This window comes from Rhodnius prolixus, unplaced genomic scaffold (genome assembly GCF_049639745.1).
Source record: "Rhodnius prolixus isolate KJV_2025 unplaced genomic scaffold, Rpr scaffold_7, whole genome shotgun sequence".
In the NCBI taxonomy this organism is placed as follows: Eukaryota; Metazoa; Arthropoda; class Insecta; order Hemiptera; family Reduviidae; genus Rhodnius; species Rhodnius prolixus.
The window spans coordinates 20,162,078-20,175,154 of record NW_027411582.1 but is presented as its reverse complement, the minus strand read 5'-3'; the positions used below and the strand labels follow the sequence as shown (position 1 = coordinate 20,175,154).

At 30.3% G+C, this 13,077-nt stretch overlaps 1 protein-coding gene and 1 long non-coding RNA gene across 11 annotated transcripts in view; one reads left to right on the top strand and one right to left on the bottom strand.

The window, feature by feature from the left end:
* The window catches only part of LOC141447157 (transmembrane ascorbate-dependent reductase CYB561-like), a 246,981-nt gene that overhangs the window by 198,069 nt on the left and 35,835 nt on the right, over positions 1-13,077 (top strand). The window lies entirely within an intron of this gene.
* LOC141447159 (uncharacterized) overlaps positions 1-13,077 on the bottom strand; it is a 30,004-nt gene that overhangs the window by 7,997 nt on the left and 8,930 nt on the right. For 3 of the 6 annotated variants that reach the window (XR_012454169.1, XR_012454166.1, XR_012454164.1), the window contains exons 2-4: positions 9,027-9,179; positions 7,952-8,186; positions 5,647-7,869 (exon numbers count right to left, since the gene is read on the bottom strand). This is a non-coding gene — a long non-coding RNA (uncharacterized lncRNA). The other 3 variants (XR_012454167.1, XR_012454165.1, XR_012454168.1) reach the window with 2 other exon arrangements.

The following is a 13,077-nucleotide window of genomic DNA, read 5'->3' as shown; positions in this document are numbered from 1 at the left end:
ATCCATTCTCTGTAATTTTTTTTTTTTTTTTTGGCGCATCAACAGCTGAGGTTATTAGCGCCCGGAGCTTTTTTCAGTGCACTGCCGGCCTCCGGACAGTGTTCTCTCGTTACAGACAACACTGTCCATCACCGGACAGTCAGCTGTAAGAAGCTCCTAGGAAGAGAAAATCTAAGGGTCAGCTGCTGGATTCGAACCCGGGACCTCCGCGTGGGAGTCCAGTATGCTAACCTCATAGCTAATCCCTTCCCTCATTCTCTGTAATTGTCCAAATCATTCTTCCTCTTTTTATCCAACTTACTGGATCCAGATCCAGTTCTTTACAATTCTTATTCTACACCTCTTTCCCTTCCTTTACAGAGCCAAACCTCTTCTGTAGCCTTTTCCCTTTTGTCATCACTCAATTTTCTCTGTCTTACGTTAGAGTATACTTGGACTACCAGAGTCCAGCAGGGTAACCCTGAGTTCATCTTCATCTACAACTCAAGATCAAGGTTATAGACTAAATGTTATATCGAAAAATCCAATTTTGGAGAACGCCAGTTCACTTAGCAAGTGCTAAAGAGATTAGAAGTAGAAGCTTCTCGATTAAACAATGTATATATTTTGGAAAAAAATTTAGATTAATTTTAATTAAAGATAATGCGTTTTCTTTAATTACATGATATTTTCCCATAATCGGGAGATCTTAAAACATGAGAATCCTCCTGAAAAAAAAAATTACTTTAAAGCAAAAAGTGGTTGATCGCCCCATTTCCACACAATAAGAACAACAAAATACGAGGTTAATAAAGTTGAATAAATACACACCTAACCAAAACCACTTTCATGCCATACACATTTCTCCCAGTACATTACAAATCTATGTACATATCACTTGTTCCAATTCAATCCGAAAGCCTACTATACATATACCAAATAAACAGAGCATTGCCGGCCTCCCCCTCTTTGAATGTCCAATATAACTCTGGTTTAAACTCTGGTCCAGATTAATTCCGACCATTTTGATTAATGGCCTGTGGGACGGTTGTGTATAACAGAAAATCTCTTTCTCTCTGTTCTTTTCTCCTAGTTACATTCAATACATTGCTAGATACAAATCTGTACTTGGTTTTTATGTATATATTTATACATCCTTTTTATATGTAACGAATAATTTAACTAATCTCTCTATTTTTAACATTTGTATTTTAACTAAGTATAATTAATTCTTTAGTTATTTAATTATTTAAATTTTACTCAAATGTAGGTGTACTGTATTTTAATAAAATTTTAGGTTATTTTCTCTAGTTCCTTTATTATTGGTAACTGATTTTTAATAACGTTCTTGTAAAGTTCATCAATATTCTACAAGCGCTTAATTTTCTATTAAATTCAAACATTTTTTGTCTTTACTATTTCCATAAATATTAAACTCTTAACTTTCCTATTTTCTTTACCTATAGTAGAAAGGTTATTTTTTAAAGTTTGGAGGTTACCTAGGGTTGCCAACTGCCCTTTTTTTGGAAAGGACAGTCCTTTTTTAACTCCTGGTTGTCCTTGTCCTTTCTTAAATTAGGAAAGGACGCCTTTTGTCCTTTTTTCAGATATAATTCACACAAATCTAATTTATTTTATTGTATTTTTTATTTAAGTTCTGACTTCCGAGACTACTTCATTTGGCGTGTTGTTTTTCTGTTCTAACTGAACTGAATAGGTCAACAGGTTATTGGATGTAACGATGAACAAAATGCAAAAAATGGTACTGGATTTGATGATTCTGATTAATTATATTCTTATGGTAGGTGAATTCCTTTCGTAATGCCGACGCTGTTTTGAGACCTACTTTTTTGCAATTAATCACAGATTTCTCCATCAATTTTTAAAATAACCACTACTCATGGTATACCTTTAGAAAGGTGATTGTATGTAGATGTTTTTCATGAGGTTGTGACCGGTCAGGGGCGGTATCCTTGCGGGCGCCAGATAGCCGAAGCTATCAGATACGGGATCCCTAACCAGCCTCCAATAGAAAAATACCCTTAAGGGTGCCTCTAGCGGGATAGCTCACTGGTGAGAGGAGGGAGGGTCCTGGAGACAATCACCCGGGGCGATAGGGAGTAAAATAAAATTTTCTCTTGTGCTTAATGAACCAAACGACAAAATACCTTTACTTAAGGAATAATTCATACAAAAAGGAAAATTTATGCTAGGTACAAAATAATAATAAAAATATAGAACTCACAGACGATAGATAATATTAAGCAGGCACTGGCCAGGCCGAACGCACGGTAGAGAATGATTTTTTTTATATTTTGGAATCTTGGCTGTAAATAGCACCTGGTCTTGCAGTCCAAAGTGCAAATTTACATTATGTAGCCGCTCCTGCCATCTACGACTATTTTTCGGTTACAAGGTGTGCACGATTTAAACTTATATAATATTTTTGAGAAAAATGAAGTCAAAGTTTTTTGAAAAAATTAGAAACTTACTATTTCTTATGTTTGGGCCACAAAGTGAAATACTTGATATTATTACTTTGGAGTATAAATTAGCTTATTTAAAAGGAAATTTAACCATCTTTCTAATGAGCTGATTGAAATTGCTGTAGCCTTAATAGTTTATGAAATATAGACAAATGTTTGCTAAAAAGTAGTAATATCTTGAAAAAACATGAAATTAAAAATATCTATAAAATGGAGCCGAATCGAGCCATAGTTTATATGGAATTTTTTGTTGCAAATGATGCCTAGAATCGCCTTCCGAAGTAAACGGTAGCCATATGCTGAACACCCTGTATATTCCCGTTCCCTAAAATCCTGTCGACGGCCCTGAATGTACCTAATTTTTTTGAGGGTGTCCTTTTTTGGAACTTTATAGAGTTGGCAACCCTAAGGTTACCATTAAAATCAATTATGGAAAAAAAAAATCAATTAAAAATTGTAGAATTACTGAAATGCAACAAACTGTACTGGTATAACATAGAAATATAAATCACAGAAATAGAATGAAACTTTGAACAATAAAGAAGTTCTATTGTAACGTTCCTCAAGAAACCAGTTACCTAATTAAATATCAAATTTTAAAGACAAAAATTTGACATTAAATTCTTGTATAAAATCATCTAACTTCATTTAGAAAGGGATTTCCATGCGCATAACGTTCTTTTAGACAGCATCCATTTCAGTAACAAGAACTAAGCCCCACGAACAGAACAAACCAGTATTTTGGTATTTGATGGAAAGTACGAGGTCTGTAAATTAAGTAATGAGACTGATTTTTTTAAATTTTTGTATTCAAAAATAATTACAATTCTATATAGTCACCTTCAAAATAACTTCCTTCTGAAGACACACGGCGCTGGAGACGTTGTTTCCACTCCTCCTAGCAGTGCTCGAACTCTAATACTGGAATAGCCTTCAGCTGGTCGGTTACAGCCGTTTGAATGTTTTCGACTGTACCCAAAATGAGTTCCCTTGAGGTGATTTTTCAACTTCGGGAAGAGAAAAAAGTCACAAGGACTCAAGTCAGAGCGAATAAGGAGGCTGAGAAGCCACAGGAATGTTTTTACTAGCCAAAAACTCTGTTTATTGAAATTGCTGTGTGACAAGGAGCATTATTGTGATGCAACACCCACTTGTTCGGTGGTTTGAGTCAAATTTAACTCTTCCCCGATCATTCTGGTCGGTCAACCGACGATCTGAACGCACAAGATCCCGGATTCGGTCGACATTTTCATCGGTTCTTGAAGATGAAAACCTTCCCTCGTTTATTGAAATTGCTGTGTGACAAGGAGCATTACCCGTGATGTAACACCCACTTGTTCATTGATGTTTGGGTCTCACACGAGAATGACCCTTTTTCGAAGTTTTTTCAAGAACCTCTCGGTAAAAGTGTTGATTGACCGTTTGACCTTAAGGTAGAAACTCTTTTGTGGACGATTCCGTGGATATCGAAACAACAAATCAGCATGCATTTGATCTTCGACTTCGCCATCCTTGCAATTTCAATAAACCAGAGTTTTTGGCCAGGAAAAAACATCGTTTAGCTCCTCAGGCCTCCTTATTCGCCTGACTTGAGTCCTTGTGACTTTTTTCTATTCCCGAAGTTGAAAAATCACCTCAAGGGACAGTCGAAAACATTCAAACGGCTGTAACCGACCAGCTGAAGGCTATTCCAGTATCGGAGTTCGAGCACCGCTATGAGGAGTGGAAGAAACGTCTCCAGCGCTGTGTGGCTTCAGAAGGAAGTTATTTTGAAGGTGACAATATAGAATTGTAATTCTTTTTGAATAAATTTTTTTTAAAAAATCAGTCTCATTACTTATTTTGCAGACCTCGTCCATTAATTCAGGGTAATTTTTTAATCAATTGTCTATCTATTATTCTTGATTAATAGATACTAAGAATTACGTGTAAATTTATATCAAGTTTAATTAAATAAAGAATCAGTTCATTACCTGACTAAGTCTCAACCCAGTAAATGACTAAAATAATCGACCCTTAAACAAGTAACAACTTCATTTAATGAAATAATTAATTTTAATTAAAACCTAGTTTAGATCTGTAAGACGATCAATTTAATGAAATAAAATTTCTTTTATACAAATAGTACTAGATAAAATTTTAAGTAAGTTATTGTCACTCAAATTAAAATATAAAACAGAAAATTTGTAAATGAAAGTTGTACATAAGACTGAGAAATGAATGACATATATTTAAAAATATTCCAATTAAAATTTTAACTTTCTTAAAACAATTAGACCTTAATTTACAAATTAATTGACGATTCACAGCAATTTTCTCTTTATTCCAGTGTTTGTAATTCAATAATTCAGTGTTTTCTTAGCACTTTTTTTTTCTTTAATTTAAACTTTATTGAGATTTTTGTCACGTTTTCATTCAAGTAGATTACATTTTTATATTTATAGACGGCAATATAAAAATGTTTCATGAAATGACGAATATAATTCCCGCCGGAGTATAAAATTGATTTTATACAAATAGTACTAGATAAAATTTTAAGTAAGTTATTGTCACTCAAATTAAAATATAAAACAGAAAATTTGTAAATGAAAGTTGTACATAAGACTGAGAAATGAATGACATATATTTAAAAATATTCCAATTAAAATTTTAACTTTCTTAAAACAATTAGACCTTAATTTACAAATTAATTGACGATTCACAGCAATTTTCTCTTTATTCCAGTGTTTGTAATTCAATAATTCAGTGTTTTCTTAGCACTTTTTTTTTTCTTTAATTTAAACTTTATTGAGATTTTTGTCACGTTTTCATTCAAGTAGATTACATTTTTATATTTATAGACGGCAATATAAAAATGTTTCATGAAATGACGAATATAATTCCCGCCGGAGTATAAAATTGATTTTATAAATTTTTCATTTTATAAATTTTTTCCTACTTTTTATAAGTAAAAATATTTACAAACCATTAAGTTTAGTAAAACATTTTAACATACCATAATATATTCAAATTTAACAAATAACAAATATACTTTGTAGATCTTTACTTTGTTAAACCTTTGTGATATAAATGTAATCAAAGTTCTTGACTTTAAACGTTTGAAAACCTGGTTTCGATTTCACTTCTTTTAGTAATATTGAGTGAAAAAATAAAGAAAATGTGGAGCACTACAAAGGTAAATAAATAGATACTATTATTTATATTAAAATACTACATCGCTTTTAAGCAGGATCAAAAAAGAAAAAAAAATATCTTTTTATTTAGATCAAAATTTAATTAAATATAACCAATATTATGAAAGAAAATGCCTTTAATTTTTGCAAGAGGAAACCTCAAGTAGTAAAAAGAGTGTGTGACACCTTGTTGAATTCTGGAATGTCAGAATTCCCTCAGGATATAACATTTGTCTCTTATTCTTGTTTAGAGATTTATTTCTATTCCCTAGTGAAAAAAGTTTTTACGCTTAACTTTTGATTGAATCTCTGACATGATGGAAAAGAAAAGCGTTTATTTATAACGTAAGACATTTTAAACGTATATAAAAAAAAAAAATCAACATATTAAATTTAAATTTATATTTAATAGAACCTCTTTGGCTACTGTTTATAATAAACAAATAACTTATCTGCAGAACATGACAAGCGAATGAGAAAAACTCCAGGACTGTTATAGTATACCTGAATAATAATCCAATGAGAAACACTTAATATTTTTATAATGTAGGATGAAGAGAAGATTGAAGTAATTCAAAGTAGAACGAACTAATTTAAGTTCAAAGATATTTAGATTAAGAGTAGATTAGATATTCTGAGATGTAGAATATGGGAGATTTTTTAGGCACTTCTGAAGATGATGTAGTTTCATCGTCTAAGATTCTTATAGATTTCTACTCAGACAACATAGAACGCTAGTGTTCATGGCCAGCTGTGGTAGACTGCTATAACCTCCGCTAGACTCAAGCAGGTTATAGATGTACATCTAAGGCTCTTTCTTTATTTTGCATCAAGTGAAACTTTAGTATTCCATCAAGAGTTAGTAAGTGGATACTTTGTTAAGCCCTTACTTCTTCAAATCCTTCATATTATTTCAGCAAAGGTACGATTGTAAACCTACTTAATATTATTAAAAATACAAAATGTTGCCTAGGTTTCGTATTAAAGTGTGTTTTTTATTTGTTTTTAAGTATCTTTTCTAGTTCTTTTTTTCCTCCCTATTTTCTAATAAGAAAACACGATTCCTTTGAACTTGACTTTGTCACAAATGTGTCTATTGTGTCTTACATAATAATGAGGTTGAATACAAGACATTTGCCAAGGTTGAATATGATTTGTTAGTGCTTTTATTTATTTTGCTTTCAGCAAAAGTTACCCGCTTAATTATTTTATCAAGTAAAACTGGAAGACACTAGAACAATATTATATCTATCTTAAACAATAGATCTTTTAATGTTCTTTGATTTCAAGAAACAATAACCAAATCTATGTAGTCAATTTTAACGGTGGCATTATTTCTTAAATTCAATTCAAATCATTTAAAATATAATTAAAACTAGTATTACTTCCTTTTTGTAACTAACCTTAAGCGAGAAGGTAATAGGGGAACAAAATACGAAGATATATAGCTTAATTTCTTAACCGTTATATTTCCGTTTAGTAGAGGTCCCACTTGTCGTAGCTCGAGTGAATTACCAAATTAAATGGTACATTTATCTTAATGTAAAAATAAAGGAGAGCAACATGGCCAGGAAAAGGCTTATTTAATCTTTCATCCTCTCTGTTAAACTAACTGAATATTATCCTCATTTTTGTAAACTTCTATATAGTTATATTCTGACATAAATATTACAAGATTTTTGTTTTACTCTTTTATATTGTTCGTAATGGCTAAATTAAGGAAACTTTTGTTGATTAATTTGAAAAATAGGTGTACATTTTTTCCTCCTACATATTGAACACAACTCTGAAGATTAGAATAACACATGAAATATTATAGTAGGAAAAAGTGGTTTTTCCAAAACTAATATTTACCTTTTGATATTACATCTACAGTTTTTGAGATTCAAATTTAGAGATAATCTAAATATCCTTTCTAGCACTGCTATCATGAACAGAACAGAAAATACTACAAAATAAATGAATAAATAAAAATTGGAAAGTGCTAACATTTAAGAGGACATTGAAAAATGTGGTTTTAAAACACCAAACAAAATATACTTAAACACATTCTGATTACGATTCTGCTCTCCACAATCATAGATAATAAAGTGGACTTTTCGTACTGGCTTTTCTGGTATATGGTACATTATAACCTCTCATGAACCTTCGATCCTACTAAAATTTGTTCTAGCTTCATCTTTGACATCCTGGGTACCCCATGAAACAGACTACTTTCTTCATTTTACTTTCTAGAAGAATGTGTTAGAATACATATTATATTCTAACCTACAATTTAATATTAAGTATCTGGACCGTACAGTCCGATATTACCTTCCAGTCAAGCTCAGCTGTAACCTCCCACTTCCTGACCATCCAATGTAAGGGTAAAATGAAAACGTAACTCCCATTTCCTCGCTAAGGTATTAATGTACTCATGTATATTGTTATATAACATTTTCCGCTCTATAGAATGTAATTTTCATTTTTTTTCAACACATGCTTCTTCTCAACTAGCTTCATTCTTTCACAATTGATCTATTATTTCCTTTTTTGGGCGCAACTAGAGCTGAAAGTGAAAACTTATTAGTATTTTTGATTAGAAAACTGTACAAGCAGAAAATTGAATTATTATATTAAAAACAAGGGGAAATCGATTAACAGTTGCACTTCTTTATACAAATTACTAATTTTTAAATATCTAGTAGCAGTACTCATGCTTTTTACTTCTTCGGATTTTCATAAACCACCAGAGGTTGAGTTTTCTGTGGTATTTAGTCTGCAATTGTAGTAGTGAGTAATATAAACATAGAGCAAAACAAATTCTCTCCATCATATTGATGAATCAGCTCTAATGATGGCTAAAAATCCGAAAACGTGCAGTATTATTAAAAAACATGCTTGCTACAGTTGGATAAAATCAACGATCTTGATTTTTCTCAGGTCTTTTTTTTTTTTTGACAATAGAAAAGAGTTATTTTGGGAGGGCTTATCATTCACCCAACCTTGGTTTACACAATTTTCAAGATAACTTAATTGTCGTACAGTAGTGATCAACATGATAAATCCAGTCGATTTTCATTGGCCCATAGTGATTACCCAGTGACTTTAACAACAACAACAAAATAAACAAACAAATAACAGGTCATACATTAAATTGTGAAAATGATGGCAAAGGACCTTTTTTGAAACAGAACACCAACCAATATTTCAATATTTGTAGCACCCCTAGAAAAGAAATCTATAGTTGCAAAACTTGTCAGTTCGGAATGTTCGGAATAAGACCTTGCCTCAGGCGAGATCGTGAATACTCTGTACATCGACAGAGAGAGTAGGAGATCCTAAAAAGGAATAAATGGAGAAAGAAAGTGAGATAAGGAAATAAATTAAAATAATAATAATAATAAACCTGTTTTAACTGTAATCTGGGGGCACCTTTTAGACAGACCGTTAGTGCGAATGCTCAAGGCTGACCACCCTAGACTTCAACCTGGCCTGGTCTTCGCACTTGTACTCTAGCCAAGGTTAGTTGGACTCATACTTTCCAGAACATAGTTATTTCCTGCACAAAGAAAAAGAGAAGGTTTTATTGTGTACATGACATGAAGTATGTCCACAGTTTTATAGATTTGACTTAAGTATTTTTGTACATGCTCCACCCACTTTAACGGCGGGTAATTCCGATAAAATAAAAAACACGTATTTAATCATTTTTAGTCTAGTTAATTTTCAGTGATTGGCCCATTTTTTTAAACCCCTGTATCTCGAGATACAGCATCCAACTTTTGTTTTTCAAATGGAAAATTATATTTTTTGTTGCATATTTTTATAGTATTTGAGCTCCTAAAAAAAACTATCTGAAAAACAAAACAATATCACAAAAAAAACCACTATCTGAAAAACAAAACACTATCACAAAAACAAAGCACTATCTGAAAAACAAAATTATATCACTAAACCAAACACTATCTGAAAAACAAAACACTATCACAAAAACAAAACACTATCACAAAAACAAAACACTATCTGAAAAACAAAACACTATCAAAAAAACTAAACACTATCTGAAAAACAAAACACTATCACAAAAACAAAATACTATCACAGAAACAAAATACTATCACAGAAACAAAACACTATCTGAAAAACAAAATAATATCACAAAAACTAAACACTATCTGAAAAACAAAACACTATCACAAATACAAAATACTATCACAGAAACATAATACTATCACAGAAACAAAACACTATCTGAAAAACAAAATAATATCACAAAAACTAAACACTATCTGAAAAACAAAACACTACCACAGAAACAAAATACTATCACAGAAACAAAACACTATCACAGAAACAAAACACTATCACAAAAACTAAACACTATCACAGAAACAAAACACTATCTGAAAAACAAAATAATATCACAAAAACTAAACACTATCTGAAAAACAAAACACTATCACAAAAACAAAACACTATCTGAAAAACAAAATACTATCACAGAAACAAAATACTATCACAGAAACAAAACACTATCTGAAAAACAAAATAATATCACAAAAACTAAACACTATCTGAAAAACAAAACACTATCACAAAAACAAAACACTATCACAGAAACAAAACACTATCACAGAAACAAAACACTATCACAGAAACAAAACACTATCACAAAAACAAAACACTATCTGAAAAACAAAATATCACAAAAACTAAACACTATCTGAAAAACAAAACACTATCACAGAAACAAAACACTATCACAAAAACTAAACACTATCTGAAAAACAAAACACTATTACAAAAACAAAATATTATCACAGAAACAAAACACTTTCACAGAAACAAAACACTATCTGAAAAACAAAACACTAACACAGAAACAAAATACTATCACAGAAACAAAACACTATCACAGAAACAAAACACTATCACAGAAACAAAACACTATCTGAAAAACAAAATACTATCACAGAAACAAAATACTATCACAGAAACAAAACACTATCTGAAAAACAAAATAATATCACAAAAACTAAACACTATCTGAAAAACAAAACACTATCACAGAAACAAAACACTATCACAAAAACAAAATACTATCACAGAAACAAAATACTATCACAGAAACAAAACACTATCTGAAAAACAAAATAATATCACAAAAACTAAACACTATCTGAAAAACAAAACACTACCACAGAAACAAAACACTATCACAAAAACTAAACACTATCTGAAAAACTAAACACTATCACAAAAACAAAATACTATCACAGAAACAAAACACTATCACAAAAACTAAACACTATCTGAAAAACAAAACACTATCACAAAAACAAAATACTATCACAGAAACAAAACACTATCACAGAAACAAAACACTATCTGAAAAACAAAACACTATCACAGAAACAAAATACTATCACAGAAACAAAACACTATCACAAAAACAAAACACTATCTGAAAAACAAAATAATATCACAAAAACTAAACACAATCTGAAAAACAAAACACTATCACAGAAACAAAACACTATCACAAAAACTAAACACTATCTGGAAAACAAAATAATGTCACAAAAACTAAACACTATCTCAAAAACAAAACACTATCACAAAAACAAAACACTATCTGAAAAACAAAATACTATCACAGAAACAAAACACTATTACAAAAACAAAACACTATCTGAAAAACAAAATAATATCACAAAAACTAAACACTATCTGAAAAACAAAACACTATCACAAAAACAAAACACTATCACAAGAAACAAAACACTATCACAAAAACAAAAATCTATCACAGAAACAAAACACTATCTGAAAAACAAAACACTATCACAAAAACAAAATACTATCACAGAAACAAAATACTATCACAGAAACAAAACACTATCACAAAAACAAAACACTATCTGAAAAACAAAATAATATCACAAAAACTAAACACTATCTGAAAAACAAAACACTATCACAAAAACTAAACACTATCTGAAAAACAAAACACTATCACAAAAACAAAATACTATCACAGAAACAAAACACTATCACAAAAACAAAACACTATCTGAAAAACAAAATAATGTCACAAAAACAAAAGAGTAGTTAGAAAATGAATGAATTATAATTACAAGTGTCATTTATTTGTCATTAACTAAGTACGAGTATTTTGTGCATAAGTAAGACGAATTCAAGACTAAAATTTCGTTTTAACTCCGTAATTCAAATTACAACGTTAAAAGACCAACTCCAACTTTCCCTATTTCTTTAAAATGTGGGAGTGAATGTGATGATTATTCAGAATAAAGATAAATCACCAGAATAATTTGGATTAGAATTAAAATGAAGTGCCTTTTAATACTAACTATGATGATAAGATACATCTTTTATTAATCTAACAGAAAATTATTTATGGGCAATAAAAGGCCAGCACAAGGGTCTGTGACATCTGATACATTCTAAAAAATATGATACTAGAAGTATGAATGAAATGTTGGTTACCTGCTGATTTGTGTACCTTTTGGCGTTTAATAACCGTTATACTTAACTTTTTAAACTATAAGTTTTTGTTAAGATCATCTTTTAAGAAGTGTGATTACAATATGAGTTTGGGTGGAGATTAGAGTTTGCTGTCTTGATTGAAGTTCGTTTACGGTTCAATTTATATAATTACATTAACTCACAAAAACTAACTGAAGTTTAAACAATGTGCAGCCTATTTATTATGTGTTCATATTTGAAGCCACCTGTTTTATCTACAGTAAGCTTGAGATTATTTTCTAGTTAGTTAATAATAGTCAAAATAAACATGCCTAATTTCAGTAGGATTCACTAGTAAATATTCTTTTTATTTTGTTATTTCTACTGCTTTGATTAGGTACCAGAAATAAGTAGAAAATGCTGGTAATTTGCTGATGTTAAAATAAACTGTAATACACTATTTTGCCAAACTTAGTGCTACAAGGGGAGTTAGTCATTTTTATTTCACAATCTGTAAGTAAATAAAAAAAAAAATCTTTAAATAAATAACTAATTATCTTCTTTAAATTGCCATTAAAATCTTTGTTAATTTAAGTTGATCTCCTAAAATTCTAATAATAATAATAATAAAGTCTTTATTAAATTATTACACAGATTAAACAAAATACAAATTTTCTGGCGACGGACATACTCATGGTCATAACGACCGTCTGAGTCCTAAAATTCTATTTTGTTTTCTAAATAATGAAAAATAACTGGTTTCAATCATGAAGCTAACTCTGTCTTACTTGAAAAAATGTTAAATTAAACTTGCACTATTATTAAAGTAGGTTACAAAGTAACCTGACCACTTTAAAGTGTCTAGTAAACCGTTATTTCTAGAAAAATTGAATTACAAAAATAAACTAAATTACTAGAAGTGGAATAAAAGGAAGATGATTATTACTTTGAGAATAATAATTATTACTATT